Genomic DNA, 26,687 nt, shown 5'->3' on the forward strand with positions numbered 1-26,687 from the left:
TGACTAACGGACACTACTGTGTGGTGCAATGTGAATTTATACTATTCTTTGGTCATGCCCCTTCCCCATGAAGCCACGTCCCAGTAAGGGGCGCCAGAATATATATTCGCATACCAAAAAAATTAGGCTCGGGCCGGCCCTGTGTGTAGCATGAGCCCATCTAGCACCTTTTGCCATTCAGCACTATGACCAGCAGTCCAATATTTTGATTTTCCTTATATTGTTACTTTAATGAAGTATAATAACGTTACGTTATGCACATCATGGGGCCAAAATATAAGACTGAAATGATGCATGTTTCCACACCTATGAGAGCTTAGACAAATACATACAATGTATAATTAAGATTTTTGTTTGGAAAGACGGCTGCATTTCTGCACACAGACAAGTTGGGCAATTTCTACAGAACAAGCCATCTAAATGTAGTAGGCTCCCTCCCAAACTGACTGCACAGTACAATGAGCGCCTTTGTATGCAATCATCCTTTATTTACATTATATTAATGATAATGTTACCCCCATATAATAATCATACAGTAAAAGGGAGTTACTGAGTGGGGCAATGGATGGTGTTTACAAGGTATAATAGGTAGTTTGTGTAGTAGGGTGTAGGGCTTTAGCTGGGTACACACTGGAGCATTGGGGATTCATTTCGACATTGTAAAAAATGCCCTTGAGCCCAGATTCTGTGTACACATTGGAATGAGATTTATGAAGGACGGAACAATCATGTTCCACCCTTCATAAGCATAAACAAGGTCGCCAGTGATATCGTTAGGTTTAATGTGCATGTATCAAACCTTAGAGAAAGATTTAGGGGTCTATTCATGAAGCAGTGAAAAGAGTGGAGAAGTGAGTCAGTGGAGAAGTTGCCCCCAGCTGCTACATATAATTTTATAGAATACACTTGATAAAAATTACCTCAACGCTGGTTAGTTGCCATGGGCAACTTCTCCACTGGCTCACTTCTCCACTCTTTTCACTGCTTCGTGAATAGACACCATAATGGGAGAAGTTGAAGAATACAGCCAGGTTCTAGTTATCATTTATCTAGCACAGTTTACAAATTGACATAAGCTGATTGTTTGCTATGGACAACTTCTCCACTTTATCACAGGTGTAAAACATCTCTCCCTTAGGCGAGTAGAGGCCCTGCTACTGACTTTTTTTTTTTTTTGCTTTACTTACAAACAGGAATCAGGCTCCTAGTTACATGAAATGTGCAAAAAAATCACTTACAGATGTAGCGACGCTCATCTATGCCGCGATGCTTATGCACTGGCATTCACATCGCGGCATACTGCAAATGTGCCTAGCTGCACCTAGTCGGTCCGTAGACTTCTACGCATGCACCCATAGTCACGGGCACACTTGCGCTTTAGGCATCGTGGCAATGATGAGCGTGGCTACATCTGAATTTCTCTGCCTTTTCATTTTTCCTTACTGTGGCAGAGATAGCACATATCTCACATGGATTTAGAATTGCAGCATTGTGGCTAATGAGAATCCAGGTCAAGTGTTACTGTTGTTCATGGTTGAGAAGCAGTTGATTACTGGCACCTGTAAGAATGTGTTAAAAGGGTTCCAGGTACAAGTACAATGCTTCTGATGGTGACTAGCATCCAGAAGGGGGTGTGGGGATGTTAGGGCCACTGGACCTGTACTCAGGTGAACCTGTATCGCTATGAATTTGTACTAATGTAAACCTGCACTGCTATGCCTATCCCTATGCTATCCCTGTGCTGTCCTGCCTAACTAAGAAATAAAGAAACTGGTGAAGTTTCTCCAGTCTATGTGATTCCTGTCACATTACACATTCCTGCAGCCCCCCATTGGATATAACAAGGTATGTGCATGAATTGAATTTCTGCAACGGGTTACATTGGTTTCCACATGGAAACATCGGTGTGTAGAGTGGATCTTGATCCAGAGGCACCAAAAGGCTAAAGCTTGAGGCTGTCCTAAGATGCATTGGAGGTTCCTCTATAACCCCGCCTCCAGGCACTGTGAGCCCAGTTTCAGTTGGTGTCTGCAGACAGCAGGTCACTTAACAGGTAGGAGGCCCTGAAAAAGCTTTTTCTGATAGAAAATTTATTTAAAACTGGGCTGCCAGTGTTGTATGTCATGGTGACACTTCAGCGGTGCAGCTCCATCACCTCCCAAGCGGCGTTGCATACTCCCGCAGTCTGTTCCCGGGTACTTGCGGCGGAAGTGCTACAGCTTTAGGCACACGGTCGCAGTCGCTCTCCTGGTTCATGTAGCTGCAACGTGGAGGAGGTAAGAGAGTCCCCCAGATGGGACCCACCATAAAATCGCGTTCTGTCCGCGACCTAGGGAGATGGGTCACGGCGCTGGCGTGGACACTGTCACCGGGCATGGACCCCCCTAGACCACTAGGGCAATAGAGCACAGGTCGGGTGTACTAACGCCCCACTTACTAAGGCTCGCTAGTACCTGGGGTGGAAGTCCAGCATAGGGGAGCTTGCGCTTGACCTGCAGCCTCTCCTCGGCCCAGGGCGACATCTACCGTAGATTTTCCCACCCTGGAGCTGCCTCACACTCTCCCTCACTCCCTGACTGAGACACTGGGTGCCATCTTATAAGCATAGTTGCGACTAGTCTCTGGGACTGCAAGGAAAGGTCTCCCTTGTAAAGCCTCCTGTATACAGTAGTGTGACTTTACAGACACTTGAGTATTCTACATGACTTTATACAGACAGCGTTAGTTAAGAAAAAGTGTTCCTATTACAGGATATATTGTACAAGTATTCTGATATATACCTCCGGACTAGGACCGTGCTGTGTTTTTTTTAAATATATATATATATATATATATATATATATAGAAAGAGTCCAACAATGTGGAGGTGCAATCGTCCAATCAAAAGGTCTCCAGCAACTTCAATTTTCACAATAACTTTATTTCAGTCGATGTCAGGCTTATTGTTGTCTACGTTTCGATCCTCAGTTTAGGATCTTTATCAAGACAAGCTTCGATATATACAAAATAATTTGAAAGCATCACATATTGATTACTACAAAAAAACAAAAACATAAAAATAAGTATAAATACAAGAACAAAAACAAAAAACATAAATAGACTACCAGGCCCCAAAGCATCTTTCAACAAAACTAAATTTGCACCCAGTGAGGGTCAAACTGAACAGTACCACATCTCTATCCAAGTTCACCGTGAATAGAAAAAGACACCATATGTGTGAAACACAATGGACTGACATATAATGTTCAAAACACGCAATATAGTGCAGCTAAATAACAACACCATGGTGTCAATAATATCATGCACTTACACAGAAAAATCAATGTGTCGTATTCAGACAGTATCATGGCTGTGCGGCTTATAGTTCAAAAGCCAAATGAAGATTCTGAGGTAATGAGTCAAAAAAACATATATATATATATATATATATATACACATATAAACATATATATATATATATATATATATATATGTATAAATATAGGCTGATGTGTGAAAAGGCCACCATTAGATGTACACAAACAGTAATACTCACAATGTAGTTACTTAAACTCTCAGTCATAGAGCAAATCAGACAACTGAAGTTATCACTGTTGAAAAAATACCATAAACTCATGTAACAATCAGATAGAAGCATATGTGGATCGAATTCCTAGCCAAAAAGACAACTCAGTACTCACCTCTGGGGATCAAATCTAACCCACAAGACCTCTACAGCCACGGTTGCATCTAGATTCTCTTCGCGCTAAGGACCTTTCCCATAACCCCCTGGGTCCATGTCACAATCTATTTGGAATAGAAAAGTGTGGCGAGCGAAGCGTAGTGGAGCGAGACACCGAGCCCGATGCGTGGCGAGCGAAGCGAGCCCGCGAGGGGTCCAATGCTGCATAGAAAAAAAAAATACCCTAAACGAACGGAGAACGAAGGAAACATTTAGGAGCTGTAAGGGCGGAAGTTGTCTCCTGCCCACTCGTTTTGTCACGTCCAGGTCCTTTGCACGAAGGCAACATAGACACAACCCTACAGCCACACCACCAGGAAGCTTGTGTAGTGACCTTAAATATCCCCTGACCGGAAGTGTACTGTGTGTATGGGAAAGGGAACCTACTCCGTGCTCACATGTAGTACAATGAAGGTACCAAGCGCACCCAAACAAGTACAACCACCTAAATAACTGTATCAGCCAAGGAGCATACACAATAGGGTGTCAAAAACAACACAAATCCCTAACAAAGCTCATCGCGAGGTCCGTGGAACGCATTGCGTTCCAACTCCCGGAAACCGGAAGTTCAGTGCGCTCCGGTGTCCACTCCAACGGTAGCCGCTTAGGCTAAAGATAATCACAAAAAGCGCTGACAGACAGCGCGGGGCAGGCCACACACACACCATGATTGAATAGACACTCAGGACATGCGCCCACCATATGTATGGGTGCATCATTCAATATGCATTCCACAGCCAGGTTACCGGAGGTCACCTGCGTTCCACAACGATACAATGGAAAAACTAAGCTCCGAATAATAATAATAAATGGAAATAAAGGATGTGACAGGACAGTCATAGGTAGAACATGCTAATAGACTGATAGATGAATGCTGCACACTGCCAAATAGATACTGACTATTAATACTGAGAGCATAGAAGATCTTATCACACTCAGGGTGACCGCGGTCAGAGACAGATACTAAAAATAGAAAACGAATATTTGGGACCTAGGAGTCACTGTATACAGACAAAAAATAAAAAAAATACAAAATTGATATAAAATATACAATACATATAGGGCATAGCGCAGTACATTTAACATAGACCTCTACTGTAAATTCTAAATATATTAGACATCTCTCAGTCCTAATAATTTATCAGATGATATATAAATGTCAAATACATAATAATTAGTATTATTCAGCTATAACCCGTGCTGTGCCGCCAATGTCTAAAAATACATGGTCAGTATAATACACCAAAATAACACCAAATACCAAAATGTCACCTAATACTAAGGCCATTACAAATGAATCACTCATAGGAATGTATTTCATAGGAAGGCATTCATAGCCGAATGCTCGTTTAAGCCTTTGGGTGAAACTGTATTGAGGTGCGAAATCCAAAAACTCTCACGTTTACATAAGGCTAGAGTGCGGTCCCCCCCATGTGGTAATGGTGGAACCCAATCAATTAACCTACTTTTCAAATTCGCAACTTGATGTCCTCTTTGTAGGTAATGTCGAGCTACAGGCTTGTCAGTAGTACCTATTTGGATTGCCGTTCTAATAGACAAACGATGGTTTGCCATTTGTTTCCTAAAACACCGGGTAGTGAGCCCTACATAACACAGCCCACACGGGCATGTAAGGGTGTAAACCACAAAATCGAGCTTACAATGAAGATGAAACCTGATTTTTATGTTCCTACCAGAGTGTGGATGGGGAAATGTAGGACCAGTGAGGAGGGATCTACAAGTAGTGCACTTTCCACACGAAAAACATCCCGGTTTACTACTCATAATCTGAAGGAAGTTCAATTTGGTCTTAGGGACCAACGTCGACCAATAATCGCAGCTGAAGGCTCATTGTTACAACCTATTGCCCGGTGGGTGGATTCTATACTACAACCACACGTGAGTAAATGTCGTAGTTACATACGCGATACAAGTGATTTTCTTAACCAATTGGGATTGATTGATGTACCCATGGGTAATTGCCTTCTGGCCACCATGGATGTACAATCATTGTACACGATCATACCACATAGTGATGGATTGGAAGCAATCAAGAAGGTACTTACCAGAAATCCAGACGGTATTGTACCTACTGAATATGTTCTAGAACTGACCAATCTAGTTTTGAGCCTTAATCATTTTAAATATAAGGATTCGTATTTCTTGCAACAGTCGGGCACCGCTATGGGTTCTAACCTGGTGCCAGCATATGCCAATCTCTATATGTCTAGCTTCGAAGAGACTTACATCTTGCCTATATATGGCTCCAAAATTTCTTTCTATAAACGATTCATCGACGATGTCTTCCTGATTTGGGAGGACACGCATGAATCATTTATTGAGATGGTTAGTAACATCAACACACTCAATAGTCCTGTTAAATTCACTTGTGAAAGCTCAAGCAATTCAATCCATTTCCTTGATGTGATGGTATCCATCAAGGATGGTGTATTGGTCACGTCTCTATTTAGAAAGTCTACCGATAGAAATACCACTTTATTGACTAGCAGCTTCCATCCTCCCTCGTTAAAAGATAACTTACCCATCTCGCAATTTTTGCGAGTAATGCGTATTAACAATGATGGAATAATAAGAGAGAAACAATTGGATGAAATGAAGCTGAGGTTTAGCGAAAGAGGTTATTCGTCTAAAGTGATCAGCAATAGCCTACGTAAAGCTAGAAATATCTTTATTAGTACTGTACCTAGGGTTGCTGCTAAAGATAACCGTATGGTTTTTACAACTTAGTTCAACAACTATGCACATTTCACGAGAAAAATATTGCGCAAACATTGGCCCATTTTAAAGTCCGACCAAGGGTTACCCTTTACGCATATGGATCCACCTATGATGGTGAATAAGCGAGGACCCAATTTAAGACAGATGTTGATGAGGCCGACGTTGGTCTCTGAGACCAAATTGAACTTCCTTCAGATTATGAGTAGTAAACCGGGATGTTTTTCGTGTGGAAAGTGCACTACTTGTAGATCCCTCCTCACTGGTCCTACATTTCCCCATCCACACTCTGGTAGGAACATAAAAATTAGGTTTCATCTTCATTGTAAGCTCGATTTTGTGGTTTACACTCTTACATGCCCGTGTGGGCTGTGTTATGTAGGGCTCACTAACCGGTGTTTTAGGGAACGAATGGTAAACCATCGTTTGTCTATTAGAACGGCAATCCAAATAGGTACTACTGACAAGCCTGTAGCTCGACATTACCTACAAAGAGGACATCAAGTTGCGAATTTGAAATGTAGGTTAATTGATTAGGTTCCACCATTACCACATGGGGGGACCGCACTCTAGCCTTACGTAAACGTGAGAGTTTTTGGATTTCGCACCTCAATACAGTTTCACCCAAAGGCTTAAACGAGCATTTGGCTATGAATGCCTTCCTATGAAATACATTCCAATGAGTGATTCATTTGTAATGGCCTTAGTATTAGGTGACATTTTGGTATTTGGTGTTATTTTGGTGTATTATACTGACCATGTATTTTTAGACATTGGCGGCACAGCACGGGTTATAGCTGAATAATACTAATTATTATGTATTTGACATTTATATATCATCTGATAAATTATTAGGACTGAGAGATGTCTAATATATTTAGAATTTACAGTAGAGGTCTATGTTAAATGTACTGCGCTGTGCCCTATATGTATTGTATATTTTATATAAATTTTGTATTTTTTTTATTTTTTGTCTGTATACAGTGACTCCTAGGTCCCAAATATTCGTTTTCTATTTTTAGTATCTGTCTCTGACCACGGTCACCCTGAGTGTGATAAGATCTTCTATGGTCTTAGTATTAACAGTCAGTATCTATTTGGCAGTGTGCAGCATTCATCTATCAGTCTATTAGCATGTTCTACCTATGACTGTCCTGTCACATCCTTTATTTCCATTTATTATTATTATTCGGAGCTTAGTTTTTCCATTGTAGCGTTGTGGAACGCAGGTGACCTCCGGTAACCTGGCTGTGGAACGCATATTGAATGATGCACCCATACATATGGTGGGCGCATGTCCTGAGTGTCTATTCAATCATGGTGTGTGTGGCCTGCCCCGCGCTGTCAGCGCTTTTTGTGATTATCTTTAGCCTAAGCGGCTTCCGTTGGAGTGGACAGCGGAGAGCACTGAACTTCCGGTTTCCGGGAGTTGGAATGCAATGCGTTCCACGGACCTCGCGACAAGCTTTGTTAGGGATTTGTGTTGTTTTTGACACCCTATTGTGTATGCTCCTTGGCTGATACAGTTATTTAGGTGGTTGTACTTGTTTGGGTGCGCTTGGTACCTTCATTGTACTACATGTGAGCACGGAGTAGGTTCCCTTTCCCATACACACAGTACACTTCCGGTCAGGGGTTATTTAAGGTCACTACACAAGCTTCCTGGTGGTGTGGCTGTAGAGGTCTTGTGGGTTAGATTTGATCCCCAGAGGTGAGTACTGAGTTGTCTTTCTGGCTAGGAATTCGATCCATATATGCTTCTATCTGATTGTTACATGAGTTTATGGTATTTTTTCAACAGTGATAACTTCAGTTGTCTGATTTGCTCTATGACTGAGAGTTTAAGTAACTACATTGTGAGTATTACTGTTTGTGTATATCTAATGGTGGCCTTTTCACACATCAGCATATATTTATACATATATATATATATATATATGTTTATATGTATATATATATATATATATATATATATATATATAGAAATGTAATTGGCGGCACTCCTGGGACTAATTCAAGTGACTAAACGAGACCACCCCGTCTATTCCAGCTTAACGTTTCGGTCTTTATTGACCGTCTTCAGAAGCAACAATAATCAAAATACAAAACTTCTTACCTTAAATAACAGTTACAAATCACCACATGTGCAGACGCTCACGGAGCCCCGTGTAGCTACATCCGGTTACGTCATCAACCGCGGACCACAAAGTCCCGTCTCTGGCGCATACCGGCGTGTGTGCTCCCATCACCATGGAAACTTCAACATAAACAGAATAGGTAGCCCATTAATGAATGACATACATAGTCATAATGGTAAACAATGTCCAGTAATGATCTGAACGCAACAGTACTTATTAAAACCATATTCACACCTAGCCTACATATAAAGAGGACTTAAATAACGAACTCGTTTACCGAAACTTACTACTATAAAAAACATGAAAGAGATAATGTTTTGTTAAGCCCATGTGGGGACACCGTCCTAAGGCGGTGTATCCATCGAGCTTCTTTTTGCAAGAGCTGTTTAGCCCTATCACCTCCACGTTTAGTAAATGGTACTTGTTCTAAAATCCTGTACCTTAATGTGGATAAATTATGCCCACATTGCTTGAAGTGTTTTGCAACGGGTTGATCTATTAACTTCCCCTCCAATGATTGTTTTATTGCACTCCTATGTTGTGTCATACGTTCCTTAAATTGGCAAGTTGTCTTGCCTATATAAAATAAGTCACAGGGACAACGTATATAATATACTACAAAACGACTGCTACAGGTTAAAACCTGTTTGATCATAATCTTCTGGCCTGTATGTGGATGCATAAAGTGATCACCCACTTCCAGGTATACACATGTAGCGCAACCCGTGCATTTGTAATTACCGGGCTTACGTACAAGAAATGAGCTAGAACTATTATTCATTGGTTGTAAGTTGGCAATGTCTGTACGTACCACTTTATCTCTGATATTTCTCCCTCGTTTATAACAGGGCAACAGAGAACGGGTGGAAAGTGATGGCAAGCTTGTATCTGCTGTAATGACTGGCCAAACTCTTTTGGCCGTAGCCATTATCCGTTTGCTTGCTGGTGAATATTTCGATACATAAACCATTGCATCAACATTTTTATTCACTTTATCAGTTCGGTTACTCATCACCTTTGGTTGTTTCAAAGCTCGCTGTTTGGCATCTTGTAATGATCTATTTGAATATCCCCTTTCCAAGATTTTTTTTATCATCTCATCCATTTGTCTCATCTCATCATCTGCATCACTGCAGATGCGATGCACCCGCAAAAGTTGGGAATATGGTAAACCACTTTTTAGGGGAGTGGGATGATAACTAGATGCATGCAACAGACTATTTACATCTGTGGGCTTACTATAAATTGAGGTGGTGAGTTTACCTGAAGACAAAATGATTCTCACATCCAAAAAGTGTATGGTATCAGGTTGGATGTTAAAAGTAAATTTAATGTCTTCATCCAAGGCATTGGCCTGATCCATCATGCAAATGAATTCTTCACGTGTGCCAGTCCAAAGGATGAACACGTCATCTATATAGCGCGTGTACAGCGCCATACGTGACCTGTTACTCTCATTGGCAAAAAACAGATTCTGCTCCACACCAAACATAAAGGCATTTGCATATGCCGGTGCGGAGCAAGAACCCATGGCACAACCCTGCGCTTGAAGGAAAAATTCATCATTAAAAAGAAAATAGTTTCTATGCAAAGTGAGAAAGATCAACTTCAGAAAAAATTCTAACTCTGGGCCTGTATAGTGGTGATCATTCTCAATGAGGGTTTTTACAGCTTCGATACCCCGATGGTGCGGAATGCTGGTATAAAGGCTGTTGACATCAGCCGTACATAACCAACATTGTCCCTTCACCTCCCCAATCTCATTGAGTTTTTCCAAAAATGAGGTCGTATCTTTAAGGTACGTACTTTGTTGTTGTATTATCGGTTGCAAATAATAGACATATTGTGAAACTTTTGAGTACAGGGAATCACGGGCTGAGATTATTGGTCTACCTGGGGGATTCAAACGATTTTTATGCAATTTAGGGATGGTGTAAAAAATTGGAACCCGAGGACTTTCAACTAATAATGCTGTCATGTTTGCCTTTGAAATAATGCCCTCCTGCACTGCCTTTCCCAACACTTCTGATAATTCTTTTACATATTTGGGAGTAGGGTCCAATGATAATCTAGCATATACCGTGGTGTCATTTAACTGCCTATAAGCCTCTAATTTATACTCTGATATATCCTGAATAACAATTCCGCCCCCCTTATCGGCAGGGCGGATTGTTATATCAGTATAACCTGATAGATCATTAAGAGCTTTAAACTCTTGTTTAGACAAGTTAGGTTTAATTTTGATAGAACTACCATAATCATCTATACATTTAGACACAGTCCTTGTATAGGATCTAATAGCCGGATTCATCGAATGGGGATCAAAAGTCGACTTAGTTTTCACAGGACAGTCTTTGCCAGGAACATAATCCTTCTCAGCAAAAAATTATTTTAACCGGAGCTGTCTATTAAATCGACTGAGATCCACTTTACTTTCAAACGTATCGTGTTTATTTGTGGGCACAAAATTGAGACCTCTAGATAATACGCTAATCTCCAATGCTGAGATTTCTCTAGATGATAAGTTGTACACTACTTCTTGCTTTTTGAACTCTTGCCTCCTTTGCCTTTGGCATTGCTTGCCACGTCGGGTTCTTTTACTTCGGGGCCCTCGAGCTGGGCTCTCGTTTTCACACCTAAAGGGAGTTTAGAGGCTTTAGAGGTCTTTGAAGTAGAAGGTTGCTCCGCCTCACTGTTTGAAGCCCCGCTGCTAGAGTCAGCTTCTAGCGGAAACCGTCTGTTTCTATTAATGGTCTTGGATCTGAAATTCTTCTGCTTGAAAGTAGAGTTGTTAGCCTAAAGGTACACCCTATTCTCAACATAGTCCTTAGATACTGTCACATATTTTTTTGTTTTGAATCTAATGAGATCAGTCTTATATTTTTCTACTTGTGTGGTTAATTTACTCAACCAATCACAACTGGTATCAGTGGATAATTCATTGAGACATACCATCTCAAGGTCTTTAATCTTTTTGCGGACCACTTCCAATTCCCGTGCCGCCTCTTCTACTACCAGCAAGATCAAGTCAAAAGATGCCTTATTAAGCACTGCAGCCCATTTTCTGCAGAATTCAGGGTTATGCCGCCCTATTGTGGGAGTATTCTTTATTCTGAACCCACGTGGAAGCATTTTATCCCGATAGTAATCTGAAAGTGAGATAAAAGTCAGTTTCACGGTTCTTAAGTCTCAAAAGTGCAGTAAACTGTTGCTCTAATGTCTCTTTTGTATAAGTTGAAGACATCTTGTCCTTGAACAGGATTCTCTCCAAATCTACATCAGATAATGACAAAAAATCGCCTTGCGGCAACGTCACCTGCCGAAAGCCAGCCACCTCCTCTCGCACTGTATCCATTTTCCAACGTGAAGTAGACAAACAAGAGAAAGAGATTCACCAATTCTCGTTGTTGTTACAGTAAATAATGGCGATATATCCAAAATGTAAACGGGTGCCTTAGTGCAATATAGGCATAGAAGCCAATTGTTATATATACACAAACGATCCTCGGCACTCCATTACCAATACTGGTGCAGCCTGCCCGGTGCCCTCCACAGCCAAACAGCAATATAGAAATGTAATTGGCGGCACTCCTGGGACTAATTCAAGTGACTAAACGAGACCACCCCGTCTATTCCAGCTTAACGTTTCGGTCTTTATTGACCGTCTTCAGGAGCAACAATAATCAAAATACAAAACTTCTTACCTTAAATAACAGTTACAAATCACCACATGTGCAGACGCTCACGGAGCCCCGTGTAGCTACATCCGTTTACGTCATCAACCGCGGACCACAAAGTCCCGTCTCTGGCGCATACCGGCGTGTGTGCTCCCATCACCATGGAAACTTCAACATAAACAGAATAGGTAGCCCATTAATGAATGACATACATAGTCATAATGGTAAACAATGTCCAGTAATGATCTGAACGCAACAGTACTTGTTAAAACCATATTCACACAAAGCCTACATATAAAGAGACTTAAATACCGAACTCGTTTACCGAAACTTACTACTTTCTCACTTTGCATAGAAACTATTTTCTTTTTAATGATGAATTTTTCCTTCAAGCACAGGGTTGTGCCATGGGTTCTTGCTCCGCACCGGCATATGCAAATGCCTTTATGTTTGGTGTGGAGCAGAATCTGTTTTTTGCCAATGAGAGTAACAGGTCACGTATGGCGCTTTACACGCGCTATATAGATGACGTGTTCATCCTTTGGACTGGCACACGTGAAGAATTCATTTGCATGATGGATCAGGCCAATGCCTTGGATGAAGACATTAAATTTACTTTTAACATCCAACCTGATACCATACACTTTTTGGATGTGAGAATCATTTTGTCTGCAGGTAAACTCACCACCTCAATTTATAGTAAGCCCACAGATGTAAATAGTCTGTTGCATGCATCTAGTTATCATCCCACTCCCCTAAAAAGTGGTTTACCATATTCCCAACTTTTGCGGGTGCATCGCATCTGCAGTGATGCAGATGATGAGATGAGACAAATGGATGAGATGATAAAAAAATTCTTGGAAAGGGGATATTCAAATAGATCATTACAAGATGCCAAACAGCGAGCTTTGAAACAACCAAAGGTGATGAGTAACCGAACTGATAAAGTGAATAAAAATGTTGATGCAATGGTTTATGTATCGAAATATTCACCAGCAAGCAAACGGATAATGGCTACGGCCAAAAGAGTTTGGCCAGTCATTACAGCAGATACAAGCTTGCCATCACTTTCCACTCGTTCTCTGTTGCCCTGTTATAAACGAGGGAGAAATATCAGAGATAAAGTGGTACGTACAGACATTGCCAACTTACAACCAATGAATAATAGTTCTAGCTCATTTCTTGTACGTAAGCCCGGTATTTACAAATGCACGGGTTGCGCTACATGTGTATACCTGGAAGTGGGTGATCACTTTATGCATCCACATACAGGCCAGAAGATTATGATCAAACAGGTTTTAACCTGTAGCAGTCGTTTTGTAGTATATTATATACGTTGTCCCTGTGACTTATTTTATATAGGCAAGACAACTTGCCAATTTAAGGAACGTATGACACAACATAGGAGTGCAATAAAACAATCATTGGAGGGGAAGTTAATAGATCAACCCGTTGCAAAACACTTCAAGCAATGTGGGCATAATTTATCCACATTAAGGTACAGGATTTTAGAACAAGTACCATTTACTAAACGTGGAGGTGATAGGGCTAAACAGCTCTTGCAAAAAGAAGCTCGATGGATACACCGCCTTAGGACGGTGTCCCCACATGGGCTTAACGAAACATTATCTCTTTCATGTTTTTTATAGTAGTAAGTTTCGGTAAACGAGTTCGGTATTTAAGTCTCTTTATATGTAGGCAGTGGCGTAACTACTGCCCCCGCAGCCCTCACGGTGGCTTGGGGGCGAGGGGCTGCGGGGGCGCCGCCACTGATTTAGAGCATATTGACATGCGGACGAGCGTCCGCATGTCAATCTGCTGTCTCCTCTCCCTCCCTGCTGTAAGGAGGGACACGGAGGGCAGAGCGCGCCGCGCGCGCCTCTCCCGTGTCCATCCTGCGTCTCCGTCTGGTCTAATAATGGAAGTGCCGTTCGTGAGCTCTGATTGGCTCACGAATCGGCATTTCATTTATTAGACCAGACGGAGATGCAGGAAGGACATGAGAGAGGCGCGCGCTGTGCCCTCCTTGTCCCTCCTTCACAGCAGCGGGGGGGGGGGGGGAACTGAGGGGGCATATATGGCACTGGGGGGGCACTGAGGGGGCATGTATGGCACGGAGGGGGCACTGAGGGGGCATATATGGCACTGAGGGGGTATATATGGCACTGCGGGGGCATATATGGCACTGAGGGGGCATATATGGCACTGGGGGGGTACTGAGGGGGCATATATGGCACTGCATGTGTACCTGGCACATGGGGGGGCTATATTTGGTACTGGGGGCACATGAGCACCTGGCACTGTGGGGGACTATCTGGCACTGGGGGCATATGTGGCACTGGGGGGGGGCTATATTTGGCACTGGGGGCACGTGAGTACCTGGCACCGTGGGGGAATATCTGGCACTGGGGACATATGTGGCACTGGGAGCACAGCCCTAGCAACAAGCACTACCCCCTAGCAACGAGCATGACACCCAGTGCATGAAACTCCTGGCAACGAGCATGACACCCAGTGCATGAAACACCTGGCAACGAGCATGACACCCTGAGCATGAAAACCCCTGGCACCGTGCATGGAACCAAGAGCATGAAACCCCTGGCAACGAGCAGGTAATTTAAAAGTAATTAGAAGCCTTACTGTAGGACTTAATGTGTAATGGGCATTACTGTGTGTGGCATAATGTATCACGGACATTGCAGTGTGTGTCATAATGTGTCACAGGCATTACGGTGTGGGGCATACTATATCACGGGCATTGTGGTATGTGGTATAATGTCTCAGGGGCATTGCAGTGTCGCATAGGGTATAACGGGCATTGTGGTATGTGTCACAGGTATTATGGTGTATGGTATACTATATCACGGGCATTGTGTTAATTGTGCTTCCCAGCCAGATATCTTGAGTTCTGTCTGACTTATAGCTTTTCTGAGGGGACTCTCCAAAATATGGGACCCCTTCCCTTTCAGTGGACACTGGCAGCTTGACTCTACTATGCCCAGAACCGGAGATATAAGCCTTCAAGCAGCTGGTCCCTGCTCCAGCTTCACACATCTGGTTTGCTGTTTCATATTTTCGGCGGTGGATTGCTCTGGATACTGAACTCTGATCCCCAACTCCCCAGTATCTCCTGAAAGGTGTTGCCAGTACCTCCTGACAGGTGTCCCCAGTACCTCCTGAAAGGTGTCCCCAGTACCTCCTGACAGGTGTTCCCAGTACCTCCTGACAGGTGTCCCCAGTACCTCCTGACAGGTGTCCCCAGTACCTCCTGAAAGGTGTCCCCAGTACCTCCTGACAGGTGTCCCCAGTACCTCCTGAAAGGTGTCCCCAGTACCTCCTGAAAGGTGTCCCCAGTACCTCCTGAAAGGTGGGACTCTCTAGTTTTTATCACATACAAAGCTAAGAAATCTTTTTCCAGGAACTTGAGATATCTGCAGTCAGGGAAGCTGCCCTCCCACCGGAAAATGATGAATATTAAGCCCACTCCACTATCCACCCCTCCCCTGCGTTTTACACCCCCCCCCCCCCACTACCCCTGAAGTCATGTACCGGGGCCCCTTCATTTAGCCCAATGCCTCTTCTACAGTTTAGTGTTTTCTCTCCCCCCCCATCTTCCACCATCTGTGCAGTAAAGGAGTAATTAGCAGAAATTACTGCTCCAGGTCCTACATGCTGAGCGGAAGATAGAACACTCCCTACCACCCGATGATAGCACCCCCCCCCCCCCCCCCCACACACACACACCTACCGCTGGAGGATGGGTAGAGGGCCCAGTGCATTGCTGTGCCCAGGGGCCTACACTGCTGTTAAGACGGCCCTGTTCCTGTCGTCATGTGTCACAGGCATTACGGTGTGTGGCATAATGTGTCACAGGCATTACGGTGTGTGGCATAATGTGTCGGGGGCATTATGGTGTGTGCATATTGTGTCATGTGCATTATTGTGCGTGGAATAATGTCTAAGGGCCATTGCAGTATGTGGCATAATGTATACTGGGCATTACTATAAGGAGGAAAAATGACAAATAATGTAAGGGGCATAAATCAGGATTATTTTTCTTTCCTGTGGTGGCCAACGTATGGGCGTGCAGGTTGCAAAACTGGGGTATAAGGTAGTCTTTTCCTGCAATGCCACGCCCCTTTATGCAAAGCCACGCCCAACGAAGCCACACCCTTTTTGGCGGCACGCGCCTTCGGCGCGCACATGTTTGTCCCTTTCATAGTGCCAATTATGGGGGATTGGGGGGGGGGGGGGGGATTCATTGTTGCATAAACTGGACCAGGTAGATAAGAAACAACAGGTACACAGAATACCATGTTGTTGACGTTTACAGGGGTTGCTTAGCAACGCTTACACTAACTCACCGATTGGAGCTCCCTGTCCGGCGCTGACCGCCAACGTCATCCAAGTGAGTCATGTACACACAGCGGCCAGACGCGGCGGGAAACGACAGCGCTGGACAGGTGAGTAATGTTATCCATTATGATCACTTGTTTATAGGGTATAAAAGGTTGATTGTGTTTGCACTATATTTGTACTGTTTTGTCCCTGAAGACGGGGTTTATCCCCGAAACGGCGTAGGACCGTAATAAACGGCTTTTTTTACTGCATCAGACTGCTGAGTGCCGCTGCTTTAAAGTGACTGTTTTTGGATGGCAACATTCCCAGAGGGCACCGCAGCAAGTTACAAGCGCCCAGAAGTGAGTGCCGAGCCTGCCAGCTTTGTGTTTTATATATATATATATATATATATATATATATATATATATATATATATATATGTATATGTATTTTTGACTCACTACTGCAGAATCTTCATTTGGCTTTTGAACTATAAGCCGCACAGCCATGATACTGTCTGAATACGACACATTGATTTTTCTGAGTAAGTGCATGATATTATTGACACCATGGTGTTGTTATTTAGCTGCACTATATTGCGTGTTTTGAACATTATATGTCAGTCCATTGTGTTTCACACATATGGTGTCTTTTTCTATTCACGGTGAACTTTGATAGAGATGTGGTACTGTTCAATTTGACCCTCACTGGGTGCAAATTTAGTTTTGTTGAAAGATGCTTTGGGGCCTGGTAGTCTATTTATGTTTTTGTTCTTGTATTTATACTTATTTTTATGTTTTTGTTTTTTGTAGTAATCAATATGTGATGCTTTCAAATTATTTTGTATATATGGAAGCTTGTCTTGATAAAGATCCTAAACTGAGGATCAAAACGTCGACAACAATAAGCCTGACATCGACTGAAATAAAGTTATTGTGAAAATTTAAGTTGCTGGAGACCTTTTGATTGGACGAGTGCACCTCCACTTTGTTGGACTCTTTCTAAATATTGTGGGTCTACCCGCTGAGGGAGATCCCCACTAGGAGCACCCCACTGTTGCGAATACTCTATATGCGAGTGCAGGACTCTTCGTGTACATATACTAGTCCAGTGCAGTTTTATTGTCATAATAATTATCTGCATTGCCTGTGACTGTGTGTGCCTGTATCTGCTGTGTGGTTTTACCTTCAGTGTTTCCTAGATATATCTATCACTATATTCTGTACCCTAGGGGACTTGGCGCGTCAGGGTCATATATATAGTGCATTACAGTATTTACCTATTACGTATATTCTTCTGTGTACTCAGTCACATAATACCAGATTTATTTGCTGGTGTTGTGTACTGTGTCTACAATCACATACTAACGGATTTATTCGGATGTATTGTACTCTGTCTGGCTTTATCGTACTAATTCGCTCTGTTGTTGCATTTGTGTACAATGTCTAACAAGAAGGGCAGTAAGTATGTGGATGCTCCTGTATCATGCAGAGCATGCGCCAAAGTTTACCAGATGGGTAAGCTGTGTATGATGGTCTGTGTACTATGTATCATACATCTCCCGGTAAGTCAGCAGCTCCTGTAACCAATCAGGAGCCACCCTGGGCTGCATTCACAAACCTACTTGGTACTCTGGTGGAACACCTTACACCCCCTATGGGACCACCTGTTCCCTTACAGCCACAAATTGTCCCTATGGTTAATCTGCCTTGGGTGGAATATTTGTCTAACCAGTTGCAGCAATTAAATCATTCTTTGGTCAGACAAAAATCTACTCCAGGTCACTCTAGTGTCTAGGGGTCATCTAAGCGGGCTGCTTCCTCCTCACAATACACTAATGTTGGGTTAGATTCTGCCATGACCCTAAATGTGTAGAATTTGTATATTCTCAACATGCTTGCATGGGTTTCCTCCAGGTACTCCGGTTTCCTCCAACAATCCAAAAATATAATGGTAGGTTAATTGGCTCCCAACAAAATTAACCCTAGCGTGAATGTTATTGCATGTACATGTGGTAGGGAATATAGATTGTAAGCTCCACGAGGGCAGGGACTGATCTGATTGGCCAAATATTCCTTGTAAAGTGCTGCGGAATATGTGTGCACTATATAAATAATTGTTAATAATAATAATAATAATAATAATAATAACAACAGCACATCAACAAGGTGAACATTAGGTCTATCCTGTGAAATTTGGCACTGCTGAGTGAGGCGCTATCCAAGTCTTGAGATCAGACAGACTGTGTTACAGTTGATTTTGTAAAATGTACCAGTCTTTCCCCACATTCATAACTTGCTGTCACTTATATCAAACTGTCCTTGTAATGCTCAGTAAAACCCACATTATGTTTTAAAAACAAAATGTATCCATTGCATTCCATACCCATGTTGACACTAACATATATACGAGACATATACTGTACATATAGTAAGCTGTCACATTGCTTGTGCTGTCAAATGTATAGTGAGGAAACATTATCCTTATTAGCATTATATAAAAGTTTCCATTTTACAGTGGATTTGCAGAGAATGCAAGCACCATGAAAATTGAAAGAGGGTGAAAATCCCTTTAGGAATTCTAAACACCGTCATGGCTAATTACACCAATTTAAAGCTAGTACAGTACAATGTTCTTAATAGCACTGTCTTGATTCTAAGGCAGTTGTACATTCTATCTAGCTGCAAGACTCGTGTCAATTGAAATAAATAGAAATCAGCCATATTTAAAATACAAGTATAGTCTTTGATGAAGCCCTGTTGTAAATCAGGGTACTGCGGCTCTGGTACAGTCATAACCCTACCCTTGAGTGACAGGAAGCATACCTCTGCTGGCATGCAAGCACACAATAGCCTCACAGTTCTCAGCCCAAGTAGTGTGGTTTACTAAATGAATCACCCCAAGCCATGAAGAATTCAAATTTGATAAGCTTTTGTGTTTAGTAAATATAAAAGTCTGTTTCTAATTATTTACTCAAATGTAATGCTAAGGGCTGATGCAGAGTGTGTACTACCCCAGATGGTGCTGTGTATTGTGTCTATTTTTGCACTGACTGTACATACCCAGAAAGCAAATGCATGATTTAAGAATGGGACGTATTAGGAGCGCATTAATCCTTATCACCAGATAGGTGGAACGAGGGTGAAAAGTGGCGTCTTCATGTAGACAGAGTTCAGTAAGAGTGTGGTCTCATTCAGACCAGCAGTTACTTAGAGGTTCTCCTGTTAGGAGGTGCATTGTTTTCACCTACTATAGAAAGGTGCAAGTACACACTTAGGGGGGACTGCTTATTGCCAGGCTGGAGGTATTGTAAAAATTGGTTCACATGCGTGAAAAAACCCATTGATTCCGAGGTTTACGCAGAATCAGTGGGTTTCTGTGCCTGAATCCCAGTTTTTCGGCACAGGAAAAAGGCTATTTAATTAAATAGTCATTCCCCGCGCCTCTGGGATTTTTCCTGGCAATTAGTCATAGGGTAAACCCTGCGGTAATTGAATACCCCCTTCATTGTGATGACTTGCAGATCTGGACATGTTTCAAGATTTTGTGCATTTACCACCTCATTGTTTTGTGTTGAAAAGTAAATTCATCTGATAAATGTACTGTAATATTAGGAATGTGCGTACAATCAATGCCACAATGAAGGCCACTTTGATAAATGGCGATTTGGTGGGGAATCAGCAAAATCCATCATGTTGAAAATCTCCCACTCGCAGATTCCAATGATTTTTGGGTCAAACCGGGGATTTCCAACATGTTAGTTAATTGCTTTAATTACTTTGCCGAATATACTTATTCTTTAGGTATAATCACATTGTGTTATCTTACAGTGTATGGCTACTGGCCAGATCTGTGGCACCTCTGACACAACATTGATATTACCTGGTATTACAAGCTGGGTAACAAAGACGGGTATGGGACTCAGGGTCGACAGTGTCTAAGTCGACACCTATTGGTCGACAGTGACTAGGTCGACATAGGAAATGGGTCGACGCGGCCATTAGGTCATCATGGGAAAAGGTCAACGAGTTTTTTTTATTTTTTTGAGTGTCGTTTTCTTCGTAAAGTGATGGCGAACCCCAATTAGTACACTGTGTTCACTCACCATGCTTCGGGCAAGGTGCATCGCTCCACTACCGATTGGCACAGGTTACCGTTCCCAATTGTAGTCCACGTGGATCGTAAAGTATGAAAATGTAAAAAAAAAAATGGAAATAAATGTGAAAAACGCATGTCAACCTTTTTCCATGTCGACCTAATGGTTATATCAACTTATTTCCTGTGTCGACCTACTCATTGTCGACCAATATGTGTCAACCTAATGTGCATCAACCTAGACAGTGTCGACGTAGAGTCCAGATACCAATTAAGACATGGAGAACTGTACAGAACACAAATAGGGGCTTTGGACTATATTCAGGTTGGATTGCAGATTCTTCTAAAGAGCAGACTCTGCAATCGTTTCTATTGCATGCTGGGTGACGCCCAACACAGTGCAAGGCTGCCCAGCATGCTGACTGCCCCACCCAGCACAGGGCAAGGCCGCCCAGCATGCTGTCTGTCCCACCCAGCACAGGGCAAGGCAGCCCAGCATGCTGTCTGTCCCACCCAGCACAGGGCAAGGCCGCCCAGCATGCTGTCTGTCCCACCCAGCACAGGGCAAGGCCGCCCAGCATGCCGACTGTCCCACCCAGCACAGGGCAAGGCAGCCCAGCATGCTGTCTGTCCCACCCAGCACAGGGCAAGGCAGCCCAGCATGCCGACTGTCCCACCCAGCACAGGGCAAGGCCGCCCAGCATGCCGACTGTCCCACCCAGCACAGGGCAAGGCCTCCCAGCATGCTGACTGTCCCACCCAGCACAGGACAAGGCCTCCCAGCATGCTGACTGTCCCACCCAGCACAGGACAAGGCCGCCCAGCATGTCGACTGTCCCACCCAGCACAGGACAAGGCCACCCAGCATGCCGACTGTCCCACCCAGCACAGGGCAAGGCCTCTCAGCATGCTGACTGTCCCACCCAGCACAGGGCAAGGCCGCCGGGCAAGGCCTCCCAGCATGCTGTCTGTCCCATCCAGCACAGGGCAAGGCCTCCCAGCATGCTGTCCCACCCAGCACAGGGCAAGGCCGCCCAGCATGCTGACTGTCCCACCCAGCACAGGGCAAGGCCGCCCAGCATGCTGACTGTCCCACCCAGCACAGGGCAAGGCCGCCCAGCATGCTGACTGTCCCACCCAGCACAGGGCAAGGCCGCCCAGCATGCTGACTGTCCCACCCAGCACAGGGCAAGGCCGCCGGGCAAGGCCTCCCAGCATGCTGACTGTCCCACCCAGCACAGGGCAAAGCCGCCGGGCAAGGCCTCCCAGCATGCTGACTGTCCCACCCAGCACAGGACAAGGCCACCCAGCATGCTGACTGTCCCACCCAGCACAGGGCAAGGCCTCCCAGCATGCTGACTGTCCCACCCAGCACAAGGCAAGGTCACCGGGCAAGGCTGCCCAGCATGCTGTCCCACCCAGCACAGGGCAAGGCCACCCAGCATGCTGACTGTCCCACCCAGCACAGGGCAAGGCCGCCCAGCATGCTGACTGTCCCACCCAGCACAGGGCAAGGCCGCCCAGCATGCTGACTGTCCCACCCAGCACAGGGCAAGGCCGCCGGGCAAGGCCTCCCAGCATGCTGACTGTCCCACCCAGCACAGGGCAAAGCCGCCGGGCAAGGCCTCCCAGCATGCTGACTGTCCCACCCAGCACAGGACAAGGCCACCCAGCATGCTGACTGTCCCACCCAGCACAGGGCAAGGCCACCCAGCATGCTGACTGTCCCACCCAGCACAGGACAAGGCCACCCAGCATGTCGACTGTCCCACCCAGCACAGAACAAGGCCACCCAGCATGCCGACTGTCCCACCCAGCACAGGGCAAGGCCTCTCAGCATGCTGACTGTCCCACCCAGCACAGGGAAAGCAGCTGCGAGCATAATTTAATTGTAGTTGCAGCAACTGTGGATGACCCCTGCCTCGCAGTAGGCGAACTACTGCCATTTATTCCTTCGGAGCGGCTGCATGTGACATCACGCAGCCTCCCAGAAAAGGGCACCGACCATCCCCGTTTGAAACATCCCTCCCCCGCAACACCGCACCGCCACCCCACAAATGCTTCTGCCTGTCAATCAGGCAGAGGCGTTCGCAGCCAATGCAATGCGAAAGCACTGGCCGGGTGCGCACATGCAGGACAGGACATGTATATGCGCACTGGCGCCTGATATCAGCATGCGACATGAATAAGGCCCTTGATCTTCAAAAAAAAATTCTACTTTAAAAACAATATCCCAGTTAACAGAAGGCAGGATAGGTAATTGAATAATGGAGCTCACTAATATTTGGGGAATGCAGTTGCAAAATAAGGAAAAATTATATAAACCAAGACAAATATACATTACCCACCTAACAGCTCTGCCGGAACCCAGACTTCACTAATACCACACTGATAAACTATAGGAACACAACCATATGATATTAACCTTCATTCTTATGTCAGTGATAGAGGTTAGTTCTAGCCAGGGCCGTAACTACGTGTGTGCCAAGTGGGCTTGGCACACAGCGCAATTGCCCTGAGGGCGCACGGCCAGCGGCATGTAATGAGTCAAATTGACTCATTACATGCCGCCTCTGCTGTGTGCTGTGTGCGCCGCGCTGTGGAGGGAGAAGAGGACCAGCGCCGGGCAGCGGAGAAGGAGGAGGAGGGAGGGGGAGCAGGGAGCCGCAGCAGCGCTATGTCATTGGTAGTAAGCGCCGCTGCAGCATCCCCCTCTCCTTCTGTATTGGCTGCCCCGCGCTGCTGTGGATGCTGGGATGCGGTTCCTCCATCCCAGCATCCACAGCAGCGCCGGGCAGCCAATACGGAAGGAGAGGGGGATGCTGCAGCGGCGCTTACTACCAATGACATATCGCTGCTGCGGCTCCCTGCTCCCCCTCCCTCCTCCTCCTTCTCACCTCACTGCCTGCACCGTGACCGAGGAAGCTGCACGAGGAGCCTGACTGCCAGCAGGGAGATGGTAAGTATATCTCTCTTTCTCTCTCTCTCTCAGGGGGTCACCGTCTGCCGCAATGTGTAAAAAGGGGGATGGCAGACATAGCGCTGCTGCGGCTCCCTGCTCCCCCTCCCTCCTTCTCCTTCTCCGCTGCCCGGCGCTGGTCCTCTTCTCCCTCCACAGCGCGGCGCACGGCGCACACAGCAGAGGCGGCATGTAATGAGTCAATTTGACTCATTACATGCCGCTGGCCGTGCGCCCTCAGGGCAACTGCGCTGTGTGCCAAGCCCACTTGGCACACACGTAGTTACAGCCCTGGCAGTCGCAGGTTGCTAAACTTTGCAATGGTATACATAATATAATATAGTTTTAGAGTGTGTTAGGAATGGCTTTCAAGGAATCATGCATGGATGACAAATAAGTACCAGTTTCAAGAAAAAAAAAGATATTGTCCAAAAACAACAAAAAACATTTAAATGTTATATAGTTTATAGCACAGGTTCTCAAACTCGGTCCTCAGGACCCCACACAGTGCATGTTTTGCAGGTCTCCTCACAGAATCACAAGTGAAATAATTAGCTCCTCCTGTGGACCTTTTAAAATGTGTCAGTGAGTAATTAATACACCTGTGCACTTGCTGGGTTACCTGCAAAACATGCACTGTGTGGGGTCCTGAGGACCGAGTTTGAGAACCACTGGTCTATAGCAGGGCCGGCAACAGAAATCATGGGGCCCGGTACACCAATATCTCTGGGCCCCCCCCCCCCCCTCAACCTACCTCTGCCCACCCTCCTCAACCCCTCCTCCAGACATCACATACAATAAATATATATATATATATATATATATATATATATACAGACATCACATACAATATATATATATATATATATATACTGACAGCACAGTCTGTGTGACATCAAGCATGTACATGTAGTAGTCAGTGGGACATATACAGTACTCTGCAGCAATCTTCCATGTCCACATAAACTTATCAGGAAGCAGTAGTTTCCCTACACATATTACACACCCTGGGAGATTACGCGCAAACAGCTCACCTATAAATATTATTACACACCTGGGGAGCTAACACACATAACCCCCTATACATATTACACATACAGAGCAACCCTACGCATATTACACACAGAGCCCTCATATACTGTACATTACACTCCCGGTAAGCTTGCACACATACACAGTCCTCTAATTCATATAACACATACAGAGCCCTCTAATACATATAACACATACACAGCAACCCTACACATATTACAAAATGCAGCTGCTGCCTCCTCCAGAAACTCAGCACGGAGCAGTCAATATGTCGGTTACCGCATACATTACCCCCATCGGGCACAGCAGCCCTCCCACCAACTCGTGCAGGGGGGTGAGGAGCTCAAGAGAAACACACATGGAGCACTCCGGATAACTAACTTGAAGTGATTCCCCTCCATGTCACTCATGGCTGCCACTCTAACTAACAACCAGCTGCTGGTGCTCCCTCCGGCGGTCACGGCGTCCTCTCTCATTTGTCTGCGGCGCCAGCATCCCACATCCCGCTCTCTCCGCTGCCAAACACCTCCCAAAATCTCATCTATTTGGCAGGCGGAACAGGCATTATTTTGTGTCCCTGATGCTCGGGGCCCCTATGACTGTTGGGGCCCGGTACGGGTGTCCCCTTTGACCCCCCCTGTCGCCGGGCCTGGTCTATAGCATACTTGCCTACCTGACCCTCTCCATGAGGGAGAAAATGCTCTGTTCCTGGACTTTCCTGGTAATGTATGATTGCCATCACCTGTGGTGAGACATCTTTCTTATCAATTAACTAGCTCACCACAGGTGATGGCAATCATACATTACCAGGAAAGTCCAGGAACAGAGCATTTTCTCCCTCATGGAGAGGGTCAGGTAGGCAAGTATGGTCTATAGCCTACTTGCCTTCTTTTGAAAACTAGTTTCACCGTTGAGGAGGTGTGTCATGATCCAACCAAAGGGCATGTGTAGTTCCACATATTGATGTATCTATGCATAAATGCTTGTTGCGAGAGTTTCTATATAATATCAGTAACAACATATTTAGTAAATTTTTCAAATATTGATACTAAAATTGCTGCCTGCAATACTGAATCTCTTTTTTGCAACTATTCCCTGTGATATTTCTGTTCTTCTCACTCAGCACAATATATATGATAAATGTGATGACAGTGCAATGAATTCCTTACCTCAGCCACAGCACACTAGCAGTAGCAGCAAACACGATGGCTCACTGCACACACACATAAAAAGACACAGGGCAGGATGTAAAGGAGTCAGAGTTTGCCCGACACACGGGATTCCGGCTGCACCCGGACTTTTTATTAAAGGGGCAGTCATTTACAGGGCATAATCATGCCTTGTAATTGACTGCCCCTTTAGAAAAAACGTCAGAGTTCGGCTGGCATCCTGCACGTCAGGTGAACGCAGACTCCATTACATCCCACCCCATGTGTGCTCATATGGTGCTCTGATGTCTCTCCTGCCAGGAGACCAACCAGGGGCTAATGAGAGTCATCAGCAGCGACTCCTGAACAACTACAGCAGCAATCACAGTAACTACAGCAAATCACTGTTCTTGCTTAGAAACTCCTTGGTGGCCCCCCGGCAGGCTGAGTTGAGCTGCAGTGAAGAATCCAAAAAATCCAGGGGTTTTGATTTACAATCTGGGGCTGCAGGAGATTACACACTGAAATAGAGTCTCCTGCAGTGTGTGGGCGGGTAGGAAACTATGGTCTATAGTCATTACGAAGTGCCCAGAGGTTGTTGTCAGAAATTCAGTCCTAGATTGCAGACTGATACTGACAGTTTATTTGCCCAGCTTTTACTGTCAGCAGTGGGAGGCTTAACTGTACTTTCTTGGACTTATTTGGATTCCTGCACTGTTCCACTGAGATGTGTAACTATAGATAAGCAATTGATATGTTGGGATAATTCCTGTAAATATTTGTTAATATGTAATTTCATTTTCTTTCTAAATATTATGGTATGTGCCTTGCCCAGTATTA

General features: G+C 44.7%; 1 protein-coding gene and 1 long non-coding RNA gene across 4 annotated transcripts in view; one reads left to right on the plus strand and one right to left on the minus strand.

Annotated features, from left to right (window-relative positions):
- LOC134900062 (uncharacterized) overlaps window positions 1-26,687 on the minus strand; it is a 191,395-nt gene that overhangs the window by 106,449 nt on the left and 58,259 nt on the right. For all 3 annotated transcript variants that reach the window (XR_010173586.1, XR_010173592.1, XR_010173598.1), the window contains 3 exons: window positions 12,300-12,440; window positions 11,548-11,744; window positions 8,574-8,714 (listed from right to left, as the gene is read on the minus strand). This is a non-coding gene — a long non-coding RNA (uncharacterized LOC134900062). The remainder of the gene's footprint in view (window positions 1-8,573; window positions 8,715-11,547; window positions 11,745-12,299; window positions 12,441-26,687) is intronic.
- LPAR1 (lysophosphatidic acid receptor 1) overlaps window positions 1-26,687 on the plus strand; it is a 197,549-nt gene that overhangs the window by 13,747 nt on the left and 157,115 nt on the right. The gene's annotated exons all lie outside the window — the stretch shown is intronic.

This window comes from Pseudophryne corroboree, chromosome 1 (genome assembly GCF_028390025.1).
Source record: "Pseudophryne corroboree isolate aPseCor3 chromosome 1, aPseCor3.hap2, whole genome shotgun sequence".
Classification (NCBI taxonomy): Eukaryota; Metazoa; Chordata; class Amphibia; order Anura; family Myobatrachidae; genus Pseudophryne; species Pseudophryne corroboree.